This window comes from Ambystoma mexicanum, assembly GCF_040938575.1.
Source record: "Ambystoma mexicanum isolate Mex_15411 chromosome 12 unlocalized genomic scaffold, UKY_AmexF1_1 Mex_chr12_unloc.1, whole genome shotgun sequence".
In the NCBI taxonomy this organism is placed as follows: domain Eukaryota; kingdom Metazoa; phylum Chordata; class Amphibia; order Caudata; family Ambystomatidae; genus Ambystoma; species Ambystoma mexicanum.
The window spans coordinates 3930116-3950474 of record NW_027182322.1 but is presented as its reverse complement, the minus strand read 5'-3'; positions in this window follow the sequence as shown (position 1 = coordinate 3950474).

Below are 20359 nucleotides of genomic sequence, written 5' to 3'. Positions count from 1 at the left end.
TGCCTGTTTATTTAAACATCAGTATTATCATCAGCGTGTGACTGTAAAGGCGGGACCTTGCGCTCTCTGTAACGCGCTCCATTGGCAACATCAGTTAAATGTCGTTGGTTCAATCCCTCGCGGATGTTGTTTTTATTCCCATTTGTAACTGGGAAATACTGTCGCTGCAATACATATGTCTTAATCAAGCTAGTGGTTATTGACGTAAATGGCAGTGTTATAATGTTTCATGTACTGCAAATGTCACCACATAATGCGCTCTTAATTAGATTTGGTTGAAATACATTACAGTCACCCGATGAAAAAGTGTGCAAAGAGCATTAAAGAAACAAAAGGTTCATAACAGTAACAGGACATATCGAATTGTTTCAGTCCTCCACAGAGATTGCCAATGTATTAATGGAAATTCTAAAATATCTGCCCAACTGCCGTGACATTGCCTCACCGCAATGCTGTGACTCGGATACCAACCGAGGTTGCTGCGGCCACCACGCAGAGTACTAACCACTATACGATCACGGCGAGCTACTTGGGCTGCTACAATGTGACGTTCCACCTCTATCATAAGCTGTACTCCATCTGTGATGTCATGACTCATGTTTGAATTAAAGGTTGGTTGTGATGTTATCCATGAGAATAAGTGGACACCTGATCCCCAGTCACTTATTTAAGATCTCAATAATCAAGTCGGAATCCAAATGAAAGTCATCAAAGTGGAGCCAATTAGAAATATTACAGTTACACAAACCTGGCAATGGTGCGGCAGCCAGGGCCGATAATGGCCCGCCAGCCTGAGAGCAGGAAAGTGTGAGAGCAGTGATGGTCTTGTGAGAGTTTACAGCTGTTATTGACCCTGTCCCCTTCCATTGCAGAGTTTTCTCCCTATAAGAAGTGCAGAGGCTCCCTCCGGGGTGCTAATAGTACATTTATTTTTTTGCGCAGGAGAAGTGCTCTTCACCAATTGCACGTGCCAAATCACCCGAAGGCCACCACCATAAAATTCAGGCATTCATGTTCATGCGTCCTCCATGTTATGTCCTTATAAAGGGATGCATGTTCATGATGACTCCATGTCACACCTGCATACAAGGATGCATGTTCATGCCGCCTCGTTCTTTTGGCTTCATACAGGGATTTTATCTCCTCCCTGTCTCACCCTCATGCAGGGATGCATGACCAATGCTCCTTCCCTTCTCGCCCGCATACATGGATGCCCGTTCATGTCTCCTCGTTCTCTCGGCTTCATACGGGGATTTTATCTCCTCCCTGTCTCACCCTCAGGAAGGGATGCATGACCAATGCTCCTTCCCGTCTCGCCCGCATAAATGGATGCACATTCACGCCTCCTCCTTCTCTCGGCTTCATACGGGGATCATATCTCCTCCCTGTCTCACCCTCATGCAGGGATGCATGACCAATGCTCCTTCCCTTCTCGCCTGCATACATGGATGCACGTTCACGCCTCCTCCTTCTCTCGGCTTCATACGGGGATCATATCTCCTCCCTGTCTCACCCTCATGCAGGGATGCATGACCAACGCTCCTTCCTTTCTCGCCCGCATACATGGATGCATGTTCACGCCTCCTCCTTCTCTCGGCTTCATACGGGGATCATATCTCCTCCCTGTCTCACCCTCATGCAGGGATGCATGACCAATGCTCCTTCCCTTCTCGCCTGCATACATGGATGCACATTCACGCCTCCTCCTTCTCTCGGCTTCATACGGGGATCATATCTTCTCAATGTCTCACCCTCACTTCCAACATGTGTAACTTCTTGTTCTCTTTGACGTCTGGGGCATGGGTGGCTACTGCACAGCTCTAGATGTCGCCCACCTGCAAGGTGCTATGGAAAGCACTTTTCCACATTGGACGTGCTATATTAACCCCCTCTCCCCAAATACAATAAAAATAAAGAAATATATGTGCTTCCATAATGTCTACCTTCTAATGTTTCATATGTGTAAGCACATTGTCCTCCTCCTGACCACATTCTAAAACTATGTGCAAATTGTTCCTTCCATAAACTGTCACTTCCTTGGCCCTTTATTTATAATGACTGTTATACTCTCTCTCTTTCCGCCACAGTATAAAAAAGCCTAGCACACCTCATGATTGGACTAAGAAATTCCTGTCATTTAGTTGGAAATGATTTTCCCATTATCCCCAAAAACTCCTCACTGTGTCTAAGAACGCTTTTTTTCACAGGACAATACAGATCAGATTGACTTGAAAGGTCCTTTCACGCGACTACAGAATGCCTCTCATTCCACTAAAAGATACGCCAGTGCCTACAATAGCCTAGAACTAGACTATGAGTCCCAATGTAGAAAGACCACAAGTCCACAGATATGCCTGTTTATTTAAACATCTGTATTATCATCAGAGTGTGACTGTAAAGGCGGGACCTCGCGCTCTCTGTAACGCGCTCCATTGGCAACATCAGTTAAATGTCGTTGGTTCAATCCCTCGCGGATGTTGTTTTTATTCCCATTTGTAACTGGGAAATACTGTCACTGCAATACATATGTCTTAATCAAGCTAGTGGTTATTGACGTAAATGGCAGTGTTATAATGTTTCATGTACTGCAAATGTCACCACATAATGCGCTCTTAATTAGATTTGGTTGAAATACATTACAGTCACCCGATGAAAAAGTGTGCAAAGAGCATTAAAGAAACAAAAGGTTCATAACAGTAACAGGACATATCGAATTGTTTCAGTCCTCCACAGAGATTGCCAATGTATTAATGGAAATTCTAAAATATCTGCCCAACTGCCGCAATGCAGTGACTCGGATTCGAACCGAGGTTGCTGCGGCCACAACGCAGAGTACTAACCACTATACGATCACGGCGAGCTACTTGGGCTGCTACAATGTGACGTTCCAACTCTATCATAAGCTGTACTCCATCTGTGATGTCATGACTCATGTTTGAATTAAAGGTTGGTTGTGATGTTATCCATGAGAATAAGTGGACACCTGATCCCCAGTCACTTATTTAAGATCTCAATAATCAAGTCAGAATCCAAATGAAAGTCATCAAAGTGGAGCCAATTAGAAATAATATAGTTACACAAACCTGGCAATGGTGCGGCAGCCAGGGCCGATAATGGCCCGCCAGCCTGAGAGCAGGAAAGTGTGAGAGCAGTGATGGTCTTGTGAGAGTTTACAGCTGTTATTGACCCTATCCCCTTCCATTGCAGAGTTTTATCCCTATAAGAAGTGCAGAGGCTCCCTCCGGGGTGCTAATAGTACATTTATTTTTTTGCGCAGGAGAAGTGCTCTTCACCAATTGCACGTGCCAAATCACCCGAAGGCCACCACCATAAAATTCAGGCATTCATGTTCATGCGTCCTCCATGTTATGTCCTTATAAAGGGATGCATGTTCATGATGACTCCATGTCACACCTGCATACAAGGATGCATGTTCATGCCACCTCGTTCTCTTGGCTTCATACAGGGATTTTATCTCCTCCCTGTCTCACCCTCATGCAGGGATGCATGACCAATGCTCCTTCCCTTCTCGCCCGCATACATGGATGCACGTTCATGTCTCCTCGTTCTCTCGGCTTCATACTGGGATTTTATCTCCTCCCTGTCTCACCCTCAGGAAGGGATGCATGACCAATGCTCCTTCCCGTCTCGCCCGCATACATGGATGCACGTTCACGCCTCCTCCTTCTCTCGGCTTCATACGGGGATCATATCTACTCCCTGTCTCACCCTCATGCAGGGATGCATGACCAATGCTCCTTCCTGTCTCGCCAGCATACATGGATGCACGTTCACGCCTCCTCCTTCTCTCGGCTTCATACGGGGATCATATCTCCTCCCTGTCTCACCCTCATGCAGGGATGCATGACCAATGCTCCTTCCCTTCTCGCCTGCATACATGGATGCACGTTCACGCCTCCTCCTTCTCTCGGCTTCATACGGGGATCATATCTCCTCCCTGTCTCACCCTCATGCAGGGATGCATGACCAACGCTCCTTCCTGTCTCGCCCGCATACATGGATTCACGTTCACGCCTCCTCCTTCTCTCGGCTTCATACGGGGATCATATCTCCTCCCTGTCTCACCCTCATGCAGGGATGCATGACCAACGCTCCTTCCTGTCTCGCCCGCATACATGGATGCACGTTCACGCCTCCTCCTTCTCTCGGCTTCATACAGGGATCATATCTCCTCCCTGTCTCACCCTCATGCAGGGATGCAATGCTCCTTTCCTTCTCGCCTGCATACATGGATGCACGTTCACGCCTCCTCCTTCTCTCGGCTTCATACGGGGATCATATCTCCTCAATGTCTCACCCTCACTTCCAACATGTGTAACTTCTTGTTCTCTTTGACGTCTGGGGCATGGGTGGCTACTGCACAGCTCTAGATGTCGCCCACCTGCAAGGTGCTATGGAAAGCACTTTTCCACATTGGACGTGCTATATTAACCCCCTCTCCCCAAATACAATAAAAATAAAGAAATATATGTGCTTCCATAATGTCTACCTTCTAATGTTTCATATGTGTAAGCACATTGTCCTCCTCCTGACCACATTCTAAAACTATGTGCAAATTGTTCCTTCCATAAACTGTCACTTCCTTGGCCCTTTATTTATAATGACTGTTATACTCTCTCTCTTTCCGCCACAGTATAAAAAAGCCTAGCACACCTCATGATTGGACTAAGAAATTCCTGTCATTTAGTTGGAAATGATTTTCCCATTATCCCCAAAAACTCCTCACTGTGTCTAAGAACGCTTTTTTTCACAGGACAATACAGATCAGATTGACTTGAAAGGTCCTTTCACGCGACTACAGAATGCCTCTCATTCCACTAAAAGATACGCCAGTGCCTACAATAGCCTAGGACTAGACTATGAGTCCCAATGTAGAAAGACCACAAGTCCACAGATATGCCTGTTTATTTAAACATCTGTATTATCATCAGCGTGTGACTGTAAAGGCGGGACCTCGCGCTCTCTGTAACGCGCTCCATTGGCAACATCAGTTAAATGTCGTTGGTTCAATCCCTCGCGGATGTTGTTTTTATTCCCATTTGTAACTGGGAAATACTGTCGCTGCAATACATATGTCTTAATCAAGCTAGTGGTTATTGACGTAAATGGCAGTGTTATAATGTTTCATGTACTGCAAATGTCACCACATAATGCGCTCTTAATTAGATTTGGTTGAAATACATTACAGTCACCCGATGAAAAAGTGTGCAAAGAGCATTAAAGAAACAAAAGGTTCATAACAGTAACAGGACATATCGAATTGTTTCAGTCCTCCACAGAGATTGCCAATGTATTAATGGAAATTCTAAAATATCTGCCAAACTGCCGTGACATTGCCTCACCGCAATGCCGTGACTCGGATTCAAACCGAGGTTGCTGCGGCCACAACGCAGAGTACTAACCACTATATGATCAAGGCGAGCTACTTGAGCTGCTACAATGTGACGTTCCACCTCTATCATAAGCTGTACTCCATCTGTGATGTCATGACTCATGTTTGAATTAAAGGTTGGTTGTGATGTTATCCATGAGAATAAGTGGACACCTGATCCCCAGTCACTTATTTAAGATCTCACTAATCAAGTCATAATCCAAATGAAAGACATCAAAGTGGAGCCAATTAGAAATAATATAGTTACACAAACCTGGCAATGGTGCGGCAGCCAGGGCCGATAATGGCCCGCCAGCCTGAGAGCAGGAAAGTGTGAGAGCAGTGATGGTCTTGTGAGAGTTTACAGCTGTTATTGACCCTGTCCCCTTCCATTGCAGAGTTTTCTCCCTATAAGAAGTGCAGAGGCTCCCTCCGGGGTGCTAATAGTAAATTAATTTTTTTGCGCAGGAGAAGTGCTCTTCACCAATTGCACGTGCCAAATCACCCGAAGGCCACCACCATAAAATTCAGGCATTCATGTTCATGCGTCCTCCATGTTATGTCCTTATAAAGGGATGCATGTTCATGATGACTCCATGTCACACCTGCATACAAGGATGCATGTTCATGCCGCCTCGTTCTTTTGGCTTCATACAGGCATTTTATCTCCTCCCTGTCTCACCCTCATGCAGGGATGCATGACCAATGCTCCTTCCCTTCTCGCCCGCATACATGGATGCCCGTTCATGTCTCCTCGTTCTCTCGGCTTCATACGGGGATTTTATCTCCTCCCTGTCTCACCCTCAGGAAGGGATGCATGACCAATGCTCCTTCCCGTCTCGCCCGCATACATGGATGCACATTCACGCCTCCTCCTTCTCTCGGCTTCATACGGGGATCATATCTCCTCCCTGTCTCACCCTCATGCAGGGATGCATGACCAATGCTCCTTCCTGTGTCGCCCGCATACATGGATGCACGTTCACGCCTCCTCCTTCTCTCGGCTTCATACGGGGATCATTTCTCCTCCCTGTCTCACCCTCATGCAGGGATAGATGACCAATGCTCCTTCCCTTCTCGCCTGCATACATGGATGCACGTTCACGCCTCCTCCTTCTCTCGGCTTCATACGGGGATCATATCTCCTCCCTGTCTCACCCTCATGCAGGGATGCATGACCAACGCTCCTTCCTTTCTCGCCCACATACATGGATGCACGTTCACGCCTCCTCCTTCTCTCGGCTTCATACGGGGATCATATCTCCTCCCTGTCTCACCCTCATGCAGGGATGCATGACCAATGCTCCTTCCCTTCTCGCCTGCATACATGGATGCACGTTCACGCCTCCTCCTTCTCTCGGCTTCATACGGGGATCATATCTTCTCAATGTCTCACCCTCACTTCCAACATGTGTAACTTCTTGTTCTCTTAGACGTCTGGGGCATGGGTGGCTACTGCACAGCTCTAGATGTCGCCCACCTGCAAGGTGCTATGGAAAGCACTTTTCCACATTGTACGTGCTATATTAACCCCCTCTCCCCAAATACAATAAAAATAAAGAAATATATGTGCTTCCATAATGTCTACCTTCTAATGTTTCATATGTGTAAGCACATTGTCCTCCTCCTGACCACATTCTAAAACTATGTGCAAATTGTTCCTTCCATAAACTGTCACTTCCTTGGCCCTTTATTTATAATGACTGTTATACTCTCTCTCTTTCCGCCACAGTATAAAAAAGCCTAGCACACCTCATGATTGGACTAAGAAATTCCTGTCATTTAGTTGGAAATGATTTTCCCATTATCCCCAAAAACTCCTCACTGTGTCTAAGAACGCTTTTTTTCACAGGACAATACAGATCAGATTGACTTGAAAGGTCCTTTCAAGCGACTACAGAATGCCTCTCATTCCACTAAAAGATACGCCAGTGCCTACAATAGCCTAGGACTAGACTATGAGTCCCAATGTAGAAAGACCACAAGTCCACAGATATGCCTGTTTATTTAAACATCTGTATTATCATCAGCGTGTGACTGTAAAGGCGGGACCTCGCGCTCTCTGTAACGCGCTCCATTGGCAACATCAGTTAAATGTCGTCGGTTCAATCCCTCGCGGATGTTGTTTTTATTCCCATTTGTAACTGGGAAATACTGTCGCTGCAATACATATGTCTTAATCAAGCTAGTGGTTATTGACGTAAATGGCAGTGTTATAATGTTTCATGTACTGCAAATGTCACCACATAATGCGCTCTTAATTAGATTTGGTTGAAATACATTACAGTCACCCGATGAAAAAGTGTGCAAAGAGCATTAAAGAAACAAAAGGTTCATAACAGTAACAGGACATATCGAATTGTTTCAGTCCTCCACAGAGATTGCCAATGTATTAATGGAAATTCTAAAATATCTGCCCAACTGCCGCAATGCCGTGACTCGGATTCGAACTGAGGTTGCTGCGGCCACAACGCAGAGTACTAACCACTATACGATCACGGCGAGCTATTTGGGCTGCTACAATGTGACGTTCCACCTCTATCATAAGCTGTACTCCATCTGTGATGTCATGACTCATGTTTGAATTAAAGGTTGGTTGTGATGTTATCCATGAGAATAAGTGGACACCTGATCCCCAGTCACTTATTTAAGATCTCAATAATCAAGTCAGAATCCAAATGAAAGTCATCAAAGTGGAGCCAATTAGAAATAATATAGTTACACAAACCTGGCAATGGTTCGGCAGCCAGGGCCGATAATGGCCCACCAGCCTGAGAGCAGGAAAGTGTGAGAGCAGTGATGGTCTTGTGAGAGTTTACAGCTGTTATTGACCCTGTCCCCTTCCATTGCAGAGTTTTCTCCCTATAAGAAGTGCAGAGGCTCCCTCCGGGGTGCTAATAGTACATTTATTTTTTTGCGCAGGAGAAGTGCTCTTCACCAATTGCACGTGCCAAATCACCCGAAGGCCACCACCATAAAATTCAGGCATTCATGTTCATGCGTCCTCCATGTTATGTCCTTATAAAGGGATGCATGTTCATGATGACTCCATGTCACACCTGCATACAAGGATGCATGTTCATGCCGCCTCGTTCTCTTGGCTTCATACAGGGATTTTATCTCCTCCCTGTGTCACCCTCATGCAGGGATGCATGACCAATGCTCCTTCCCTTCTCGCCCGCATACATGGATGCACGTTCATGTCTCCTCGTTCTCTCGGCTTCATACAGGGATTTTATCTCCTCCCTGTCTCACCCTCAGGAAGGGATGCATGACCAATGCTCCTTCCCGTCTCGCCCGCATACATGGATGCACGTTCACGCCTCCTCCTTCTCCCGGCTTCATACGGGGATCATATCTCCTCCCTGTCTCACCCTCATGCAGGGATGCATGACCAATGCTCCTTCCTGTCTCGCCCGCATTCATGGATGCACGTTCACGCCTCCTCCTTCTCTTGGCTTCATACGGGGATCATATCTCCTCCCTGTCTCACCCTCATGCAGGGATGCATGACCAATGCTCCTTCCCTTCTCGCCTGCATACATGGATGCACGTTCACGCCTCCTCCTTCTCTCGGCTTCATACGGGGATCATATCTCCTCCCTGTCTCACCCTCATGCAGGGATGCATGACCAACGCTCCTTCCTGTCTCGCCCGCATACATGGATGCACGTTCACGCCTCCTCCTTCTCTCGGCTTCATACGGAGATCATATCTCCTCCCTGTCTCACCCTCATGCAGGGATGCATGACCAATGCTCCTTCCCTTCTCGCCTGCATACATGGATGCACGTTCACGCCTCCTCCTTCTCACGGCTTCATACGGGGATCATATCTCCTCAATGTCTCACCCTCACTTCCAACATGTGTAACTTCTTGTTCTCTTTGACGTCTGGGGCATGGGTGGCTACTGCACAGCTCTAGATGTCGCCCAACTGCAAGGTGCTATGGAAAGCACTTTTCCACATTGGACGTGCTATATTAACCCCCTCTCCCCAAATACAATAAAAAAAAAGAAATATATGTGCTTCCATAATGTCTACCTTCTAATGTTTCATATGTGTAAGCACATTGTCCTCCTCCTGACCACATTCTAAAACTATGTGCAAATTGTTCCTTCCATAAACTGTCCCTTCCTTGGCCCTTGATTTATAATGACTGTTATACTCTCTCTCTTTCCGCCACAGTATAAAAAAGCCTAGTACACCTCATGATTGGACTAAGAAATTCCTGTCATTTAGTTGGAAATGATTTTCCCATTATCCCCAAAAACTCCTCACTGTGTCTAAGAACGCTTTTTTTCACAGGACAATACAGATCAGATTGACTTGAAAGGTCCTTTCACGTGACTACAGAATGCCTCTCATTCCACTAAAAGATACGCCAGTGCCTACAATAGCCTAGGACTAGACTATGAGTCCCAATGTAGAAAGACCACAAGTCCACAGATATGCCTGTTTATTTAAACATCTGTATTATCATCAGCGTGTGACTGTAAAGGCGGGACCTCGCGCTCTCTGTAACGCGCTCCATTGGCAACATCAGTTAAATGTCGTTGGTTCAATCCCTCGCGGATGTTGTTTTTATTCCCATTTGTAACTGGGAAATACTGTCGCTGCATGTCATGATCTCTGCTTCCAAAAGGTCAGGGTTTTCCCAACTCCCTTGGAAGCAGATCCATAACCCAGGTTCCGAGTGCCAACCAGTCCCAATTGGGACCTTTTGGACCCAGTCCTGGCGCCAGTGGCACCAGGCTCATAAATATGCCCAGTCCCAGCGCTGGAAGCGCCGGGCTCATAATGCTTGGGTGGACTTACCTTCAGCAGACCATGCTGCTTACTTGCCTGCCAGTTGAGCCTCTGATCCTCTTCTGTTTGGAACTACTTTTCCTGTTGGGTGGGGCTGGAGCCACTCCCTAGATTCAGAACACTGGAACTCTTCTGGAAGGCAGGAACTCTTTTCTTACCAGGAACTCTTTTCTTACTTAGGCGTGGCTGTGGAAGGAGACACCTAAGCACTACAGGAGGCTATTTAAACCACACCCGGTGGATGAATCTTGCTTTGCGTTATTCTGCAACCTCTGCAGCAGAACGCTCATCGTTTCTTCTGCATCCGGTCCTGGGCCTAAGGAAAAAGGCTTACCATCCTGAATCCAGTCTTCAGCAACACCTATAAAGACAAGAAAGAACAGGTTAGCATTCCGGCATCTGAAAGGCAAAGGCTTACCATCCTGAATCCAGTCTTCAGCAACACCTATAAAGACAAGAAAGAACAGGTTAGCATTCCGGCATCTGAAAGACAAAAGTTTACCAACTCTTTGCACGCTCCGGAGGCCTTCGGCGCTGCATCCCGCATCTGAAAGACAAAACAAGGTGCGTTTAAAGACATTGGGGAACTTTAATACTCACGTGCCATTACTCCTTTCCACATCTAATCCAGTGGGTATTCCGGCACCCTGCAGCCGCTCCGAACTCGTACCTGCAAAATAAAAAGACAGTTAGAGCGCATAGTGAAGCAGGCAACAAGCGCTTACTTACGTGCTTCCAGGCGCTTCTATTCATCACACAGGCTCCATCTTCAACTCACTTCAGCCCGTCATCCGCCATCGCCGGAACCCTGCAAAACAAGAGACATCATTACTAAAGACTTTAAAGACATTTGAATGACTTGAAACTTACCGTTCGTGCAGTAAACGACGGACAGCAGTCCTCTGAAGTCAAGAGGCCTGCGCTACCTATCCAGTGAAGAAACTGGTTACAGCACCCTGCCCCGAGGCAGATGGAGAGCTCGGCATTCACTTACCTAAGGTGAGAGCGTTAACCTTTGGGGGTCTACAGGAGAGGAGAAGAGGAAAGAGATAGGGACACCCCAATAACCCCAGTTCATTAACCCCATATTTTCTATCTGCAGACATCTTACTCTACACGTCAGGCATACAGTGCACAGAGGTCCAGCCCAAAGAGCCAACCGGGTGCTACACATCACCTTTGAAGATACGGTAGTCGCCCAGTCAAGACCGGCGCCTCTGCGAGAATCAGGTGAGCGTTACAGAACGCAAAGCCTACCGCAAAACTCTCGCCCCGGCGCTATGGAAACCTCGGATACTGACACCCTAGCCCGGTTACTTGGGGAACTAAGGGCAGAAGTGCATGCAGCTCGTCAGGAAACGAATGCTCTAAGAAGGGAACTAATTATTTCCAAGGAGAGAACAGACAATCTTGCTAGACAAGTGCTACAGTCACAAGCCGGACAGACCCCGTTACCCGCATCAGGGGCAAATCTTCCTTCAACATCCTCTATGAATCCAGTGCAGATCAACCTACCTGGGAATGTACCTCTGGCTCCGCCCGAACGATTTTCTGGTGACCCAAAGAGGTTTGCAGTATTTATCAATCAGTGCCGGTTGCACTTCTTATGCCGGCCAGCAGCCTTTCCAACTGATCAAGCAAAAGTAGCTTTTGTACTTTCATACCTTAGTGGCAATGCGGCAGACTGGTCGATCCCTCTAGTTAATCAAGATGATCCGGTTCTCCATGATTTTCAAGCCTTTCAGCTTAGTATGGAAAAACTGTTCGCAAGACATTCACAGGGGCAGGCCTTGGACAATGAGCTTCTTTCGTTGCGACAGGGTAATCAAGACCTTTTGGCTTATATTGCATCTTTCAATAGACTAATAGTGGAAACTCAATGGCCTGAGGACAAAAGGATTACGCTGTTTTATAGAGGTCTACGTGGAGAGCTCAAAGACATTTTAGCCCAAGTAGTGAATCCCCCACAAGACTGTTCGGATTATATAGACTTGGTCGTTCAAATAGATCACAGGCTGCAGAACAGGAAGGCCGATCGTTCCAAGTTTGATGCTCGAGTATTTTCCAAACCGCCAACTCCTTCCAAAGGAGTAGACTCCGGGGAACCCATGCAAATAGGGGGTCTGAAAGGTCCTCTAACACAAAGGGAGCGGGAAAGGAGGAAACAGTTGCAATTATGCCTATATTGCGGAAACTCAGGGCACTTTCTTCGAGACTGTCCGGTGAAACCTGCCAGGAAGGCAGTAGGAGCTGCAGTTACCAAAGTTACAAACTCTGAGCAGGGAAACGACCTCGCCCGACAAGAATAGAGATCCTCTTGCCGAGCGTGAAAACCAGTTCCGTGACCTCGCATTTCGTGATACCTATGGTCCTCATTAGCCCTGATAATCCGGATCGATTACATGCAATTGAAGCTTACGTCGACAGCGGTGCCATCGGCAATTATGTGGATCATGAAATGGTTTTAAGGATGAATCTAACTCTTTGTCCCAAGGCTGTAAAGGACGTCATTACTACGGTGGATGGTACGGAGATAGCCTCCGGGCCAGTAACGCTTACCACTCAAGAGGTGACGCTAGTAAGTCAAGATGGACACCATGAGAAGATCGTGTTCGATGTGATCAAGGCCCCTCAGTTTCAGATTATTCTAGGAATACCTTGGTTAGAGAAACACAATCCTCTGATCGATTGGCGAGCAAGAACGGTCCAGTTTCCAGAATGTGTCTCTACTTGTCACCCTCCACCTGGTGTTGCACTGGCCGCAATTTCTTCAGAGACTCCCCAGTTACCTCCCGAATACCTAGAATACCAAGATGTTTTCCGGAAGGATCAGGCTAACTCTCTACCTCCTCATAGGTCTTATGACTGCCAGATAGACCTGATACCTGGATCTACTCCTCCTTGTAGTAGAATTTATGCCCTCACCGAGCCTGAGAACCTTCACCTTCGACAATACCTGGATCAATACCTGGCAAATGGGTTTATTCGTCCTTCCAAGTCCCCTGCTTCTTCAGCTTTGTTCTTCGTTCCAAAAAAGGAAGGAGACCTTAGAACTTGTATCGATTATCGCTCCCTGAACCAGATCACCGTTAAGAATAGATATCCGTTACCTTTGATCCCTGAACTCCTGGACCAAGTCAGAAAAGCATGCATATATACAAAGCTGGATCTTAGAGGAGCTTACCACTTGGTACGAGTAAAAGAGGGCGATGAATGGAAGACGGCCTTCCGCACCAAGTATGGGCTATTTGAATATCAGGTCATGCCCTTCGGACTTTGCAATGCCCCGGCCGCCTTTCAATATTTTATGAACGATGTCCTCAGAGAGCTCATAGATGTATGTGTTGTTGTTTACATTGACGACATCCTCGTTTATTCTTCATCGGAATCTGAACATCGGAAACATGTGAAAATGGTCCTCGAAAGATTGCGTCAACACAAACTTTTCGCTAAGTTGGAAAAATGTGTTTTCAACGTGACTGAAGTTGAATTCTTGGGATTCATATTATCACCTGGCGGAGTGCGTATGGATTCAAAGAAGGTCGATGCAGTTCTCAAATGGCCATCACCATCCTCCGTAAAAGGTATGCAAAGCATGTTAGGCTTCGCTAACTTTTACCGCAGGTTTATCCCCGAATTCTCTCGAATAGTCCAGCCCATCACTGCCTTGTTAAAGAAAAACAAACGTTTTGAATGGTCTACCGAGGCGGAACAAGCTTTTCAGGATTTGAAGACTAAATTTATCTCTGCACCAATCTTAAAACACCCTCGCCCCGAACTCCCCTACATCGTGGAAACTGATGCTTCAAGCCTTGCCATGGGGGCAGTTCTATCACAAAAGGACCCGGTAACCAATCAGTTGCATCCCGTGGCATTTTGGTCCCGCAAATTCTCGCCTCCTGAAATCAATTACACGATTACTGACAAGGAACTTCTGGCTATCAAGTCTGCCTTTAAGGCTTGGCGGCATTATCTGCTGGGGGCCCGACACACCGTTACTGTGATTACGGATCACCGAAACCTGCAATATTTGAAGACCGCAAAAGCCCAATCCTCTAGACAACTCCGTTGGGCATTATTCTTTGCCGAGTTTGACTTCATAATTACCTATCGACCTGGTACAAAGAACGGTAAAGCCGATGCCCTTTCTCGGATGGGAGTGGAAGAACACCTGGTCAACCCTAAACTTGTACCAATCATTCCCGAACAAAGAATTCTGGGTGTAATCGCCACAGGATCCATAGAGGAAGTTAAGGATAAAGCCAGGCAACTTGTAACTCCAGCAGACATACAGAATTGGCATCTGCAGGGAAAGGACTTTGCAGTAAAGGACAACTTATTGTATTTCCAAGAACGATTATACCTACCCAGCACAGATTTACAGAAAAAAGTAATCTCTTGTTATCACGACTCTTTAATGGAAGGTCATCCCGGTATAGCCAAGACCTCAGAAAAGATCAAGCGCTACTTCTGGTGGCCATCTTGGAAAAAAGATATCAGAGACTTTATAATGTCCTGTGGAGTATGCGCCCAAAACAAGAGTCAAAAGGAAAGACCAGCAGGCCTCTTACGCCCTATTGACATCCCACCTCGCCCTTGGCATACGCTTTCTATGGACTTCATCACCGATCTACCTCCATGCTCCGGATACAATACGATTCTAGTAATCGTGGACTTATTCTCCAAGATGGCGCATTTCATTCCGCTCAAAGGCTTGCCAACAGCAGCAACTCTGGCCCGAGAATTTCTCGAAAACATCGTCCGACTGCACGGTTTTCCTTCGGTTCTAATTTCGGATCGAGGTAGTCAATTTATTTCTCATTTTTGGCGAAGTTGCTGTCGGTCGGCTCAAATTGATGTGAGACTATCGACCAGTCACCACCCTCAGACCGACGGACAAACCGAGAGGACCAATCAAACTCTGGAACAGTATTTACGCTGCATGCTGCAACAAACTGAAAAAACTTGGAATGATATCCTTTGGATAGCCGAGTATGCCTACAATAACTCTGTCCATTCGGGAACTGGGAAAACCCCGTTTTTTCTTTTGTACGGCAGTCACCCTCGAACCTCGGAGTTGGATCCCCTCCAAGATCTTGAAACACCAGCAGTAGACTACCTGCATTCTACAATCACCCAAGCCTTTAAGGAAGCTGTTTCTCACCTTCAAAGGGCTAAAGAACAATACAAGAAAGGAGCAGATCAACATCGGAAGGAAGCCCCTCACTATCAAGTAGGGGATCAAGTCTGGTTATCCACCAAATATCTATCTCTAAAAGGGCCATGCACATTCAACCCAAGATACCTTGGTCCCTATTCCATCACTACCATAGTAAACCCAGTAGCGGTCAAGTTGGACTTGCCCCCGCACATGAAGATACATCCGGTCGTCCACGTCTCTCTATTAAAACCCGTGCAACCTCAAACCCGACTAACCAAATCTCCAAAACCTATCCTAGTGGATGGAGAACTCGAGTTTGAAGTCAAAAGCATTCTGGACTCCAATATCTCCAAATCTAAACTATTCTACCTAATTGACTGGAAAGGCTACGGCCCCCAAGAGAGATCCTGGGAACCTGCTGAATATGTCCACGCTCCTCGCCTAATCAAAAGATTTCACCGAACATTTCCTGACAAGCCAAAACCCCCGGAGAAGCCCGGTTTGGGAGGGGCCTTGAGGGGGGGTACTGTCATGATCTCTGCTTCCAAAAGGTCAGGGTTTTCCCAACTCCCTTGGAAGCAGATCCATAACCCAGGTTCCGAGTGCCAACCAGTCCCAATTGGGACCTTTTGGACCCAGTCCTGGCGCCAGTGGCACCAGGCTCATAAATATGCCCAGTCCCAGCGCTGGAAGCGCCGGGCTCATAATGCTTGGGTGGACTTACCTTCAGCAGACCATGCTGCTTACTTGCCTGCCAGTTGAGCCTCTGATCCTCTTCTGTTTGGAACTACTTTTCCTGTTGGGTGGGGCTGGAGCCACTCCCTAGATTCAGAACACTGGAACTCTTCTGGAAGGCAGGAACTCTTTTCTTACCAGGAACTCTTTTCTTACTTAGGCGTGGCTGTGGAAGGAGACACCTAAGCACTACAGGAGGCTATTTAAACCACACCCGGTGGATGAATCTTGCTTTGCGTTATTCTGCGACCTCTGCAGCAGAACGCTCATCGATTCTTCTGCATCCGGTCCTGGGCCTAAGGAAAAAGGCTTACCATCCTGAATCCAGTCTTCAGCAACACCTATAAAGACAAGAAAGAACAGATTAGCATTCCGGCATCTGAAAGGCAAAGGCTTACCATCCTGAATCCAGTCTTCAGCAACACCTATAAAGACAAGAAAGAACAGGTTAGCATTCCGGCATCTGAAAGACAAAGGTTTACCAACTCTTTGCACGCTCCGGAGGCCTTCGGCGCTGCATCCCGCATCTGAAAGACAAAACAAGGTGCGTTTAAAGACATTGGGGAACTTTAATACTCACGTGCCATTACTCCTTTCCACATCTAATCCAGTGGGTATTCCGGCACCCTGCAGCCGCTCCGAACTCGTACCTGCAAAATAAAAAGACAGTTAGAGCGCATAGTGAAGCAGGCAACAAGCGCTTACTTACGTGCTTCCAGGCGCTTCTATTCATCACACAGGCTCCATCTTCAACTCACTTCAGCCCGTCATCCGCCATCGCCGGAACCCTGCAAAACAAGAGACATCATTACTAAAGACTTTAAAGACATTTGAATGACTCGAAACTTACCGTTCGTGCAGTAAACGACGGACAGCAGTCCTCTGAAGTCAAGAGGCCTGCGCTACCTATCCAGTGAAGAAACTGGTTACAGCACCCTGCCCCGAGGCAGATGGAGAGCTCGGCATTCACTTACCTAAGGTGAGAGCGTTAACCTTTGGGGGTCTACAGGAGAGGAGAAGAGGAAAGAGATAGGGACACCCCAATAACCCCAGTTCATTAACCCCATATTTTCTATCTGCAGACATCTTACTCTACACGTCAGGCATACAGTGCACAGAGGTCCAGCCCAAAGAGCCAACCGGGTGCTACACATCACCTTTGAAGATACGGTAGTCGCCCAGTCAAGACCGGCGCCTCTGCGAGAATCAGGTGAGCGTTACACTGCAATACATATGTCTTAATCAAGCTAGTGGTTATTGACGTAAATGGCAGTGTTATAATGTTTCATGTACTGCAAATGTCACCACATAATGCGCTCTTAATTAGATTTGGTTGAAATACATTACAGTCACCCGATGAAAAAGTGTGCAAAGAGCATTAAAGAAACAAAAGGTTCATAACAGTAACAGGACATATCAAATTGTTTCAGTCCTCCACAGAGATTGCCAATGTATTAATGGAAATTCTAAAATATCTGCCCAACTGCCGTGACATTGCCTCACCGCAATGCCGTGACTCGGATTTGAACTGAGGTTGCTGCGGCCACAACGCAGAGTACTAACCACTATATGATCACAGCGAGCTACTTGGGCTGCTACAATGTGACGTTCCACCTCTATCATAAGCTGTACTCCATCTGTGATGTCATGACTCATGTTTGAATTAAAGGTTGGTTGTGATGTTATCCATGAGAATAAGTGGACACCTGATCCCCAGTCACTTATTTAAGATCTCAATAATCAAGTCAGAATCCAAATGAAAGTCATCAAAGTGGAGCCAATTAGAAATAATATAGTTACACAAACCTGGCAATGGTGCGGCAGCCAGGGCTGATAATGGCCCGCCAGCCTGAGAGCAGGAAAGTGTGAGAGCAGTGATGGTCTTGTGAGAGTTTACAGCTGTTATTGACCCTGTCCCCTTCCATTGCAGAGTTTTCTCCCTATAAGAAGTGCAGAGGCTCCCTCCGGGGTGCTAATAGTACATTTATTTTTTTGCGCAGGAGAAGTGCTCTTCACCAATTGCACGTGCCAAATCACCCGAAGGCCACCACCATAAAATTCAGGCATTCATGTTCATGCGTCCTCCATGTTATGTCCTTATAAAGGGATGCATGTTCATGATGACTCCATGTCACACCTGCATACAAGGATGCATGTTCATGCCACCTCGTTCTCTTGGCTTCATACAGGGATTTTATCTCCTCCCTGTCTCACCCTCATGCAGGGATGCATGACCAATGCTCCTTCCCTTCTCGCCCGCATACATGGATGCACGTTCATGTCTCCTCGTTCTCTCGGCTTCATACTGGGATTTTATCTCCTCCCTGTCTCACCCTCAGGAAGGGATGCATGACCAATGCTCCTTCCCGTCTCGCCCGCATACATGGATACACGTTCACGCCTCCTCCTTCTCTCGGCTTCATACGGGGATCATATCTCCTCCCTGTCTCACCCTCATGCAGGGATGCATGACCAATGCTCCTTCCTGTCTCGCCCGCATACATGGATGCACGTTCACGCCTCCTCCTTCTCTCGGCTTCATACGGGGATCATATCTCCTCCCTGTCTCACCCTCATGCAGGGATGCATGACCAACGCTCCTTCCTGTCTCGCCCGCATACATGGATGCACGTTCACGCCTCCTCCTTCTCTCGGCTTCATACGGGGATCATATCTCCTCCCTGTCTCACCCTCATGCAGGGATGCATGACCAACGCTCCTTCCTGTCTCGCCCGCATACATGGATGCACGTTCACGCCTCCTCCTTCTCTCGGCTTCATACGGGGATCATATCTCCTCAATGTCTCACCCTCACTTCCAACATGTGTAACTTCTTGTTCTCTTTGACGTCTGGGGCATGGGTGGTTACTGCACAGCTCTAGATGTCGCCCACCTGCAAGGTGCTATGGAAAGCACTTTTCCACATTGGACGTGCTATATTAACCCCCTCTCCCCAAATACAATAAAAATAAAGAAATATATGTGCTTCCATAATGTCTACCTTCTAATGTTTCATATGTGTAAGCACATTGTCCTCCTCCTGACCACATTCTAAAACTATGTGCAAATTGTTCCTTCCATAAACTGTCACTTCCTTGGCCCTTTATTTATAATGACTGTTATACTCTCGCTCTTTCCGCCACAGTATAAAAAAGCCTAGCACACCTCATGATTGGACTAAGAAATTCCTGTCATTTAGTTGGAAATGATTTTCCCATTATCCCCAAAAACTCCTCACTGTGTCTAAGAACGCTTTTTTTCACAGGACAATACAGATCAGATTGACTTGAAAGGTCCTTTCACGCGACTACAGAATGCCTCTCATTCCACTAAAAGATACGCCAGTGCCTACAATAGCCTAGGACTAGACTATGAGTCCCAATGTAGAAAGACCACAAGTCCACAGATATGCCTGTTTATTTAAACATCTGTATTATCATCAGTGTGTGACTGTAAAGGCGGGACCTCGCGCTCTCTGTAACGCGCTCCATTGGCAACATCAGTTAAATGTCGTTGGTTCAATCCCTCGCGGATGTTGTTTTTATTCCCATTTGTAACTGGGAAATACTGTCGCTGCAATACATATGTCTTAATCAAGCTAGTGGTTATTGACGTAAATGGCAGTGTTATAATGTTTCATGTACTGCAAATGTCACCACATAATGCGCTCTTAATTAGATTTGGTTGAAATACATTACAGTCACCCGATGAAAAAGTGTGCAAAGAGCATTAAAGAAACAAAAGGTTCATAACAGTAACAGGACATATCGAATTGTTTCAGTCCTCCACAGAGATTGCCAATGTATTAATGGAAATTCTAAAATATCTGCCCAACTGCCGTGACATTGCCTCACCGCAATGCCGTGACTCGGATTCGAACCGAGGTTTCTGTGGCCACAAAGCAGAGTACTAACCACTATACGATCACAGCGAGCTACTTGGGCTGCTACAATGTGACGTTCCACCTCTATCATAAGCTGTACTCCATCTGTGATGTCATGACTCATGTTTGAATTAAAGGTTGGTTGTGAGGTTATCCATGAGAATAAGTGGACACCTGATCCCCAGTCACTTATTTAAGACCTCAATAATCAAGTCAGAATCCAAATGAAAGTCATCAAAGTGGAGCCAATTAGAAATAATATAGTTACACAAACCTGGCAATGGTGCGGCAGCCAGGGCCGATAATGGCCCGCCAGCCTGAGAGCAGGAAAGTGTGAGAGCAGTGATGGTCTTGTGAGAGTTTACAGCTGTTATTGACCCT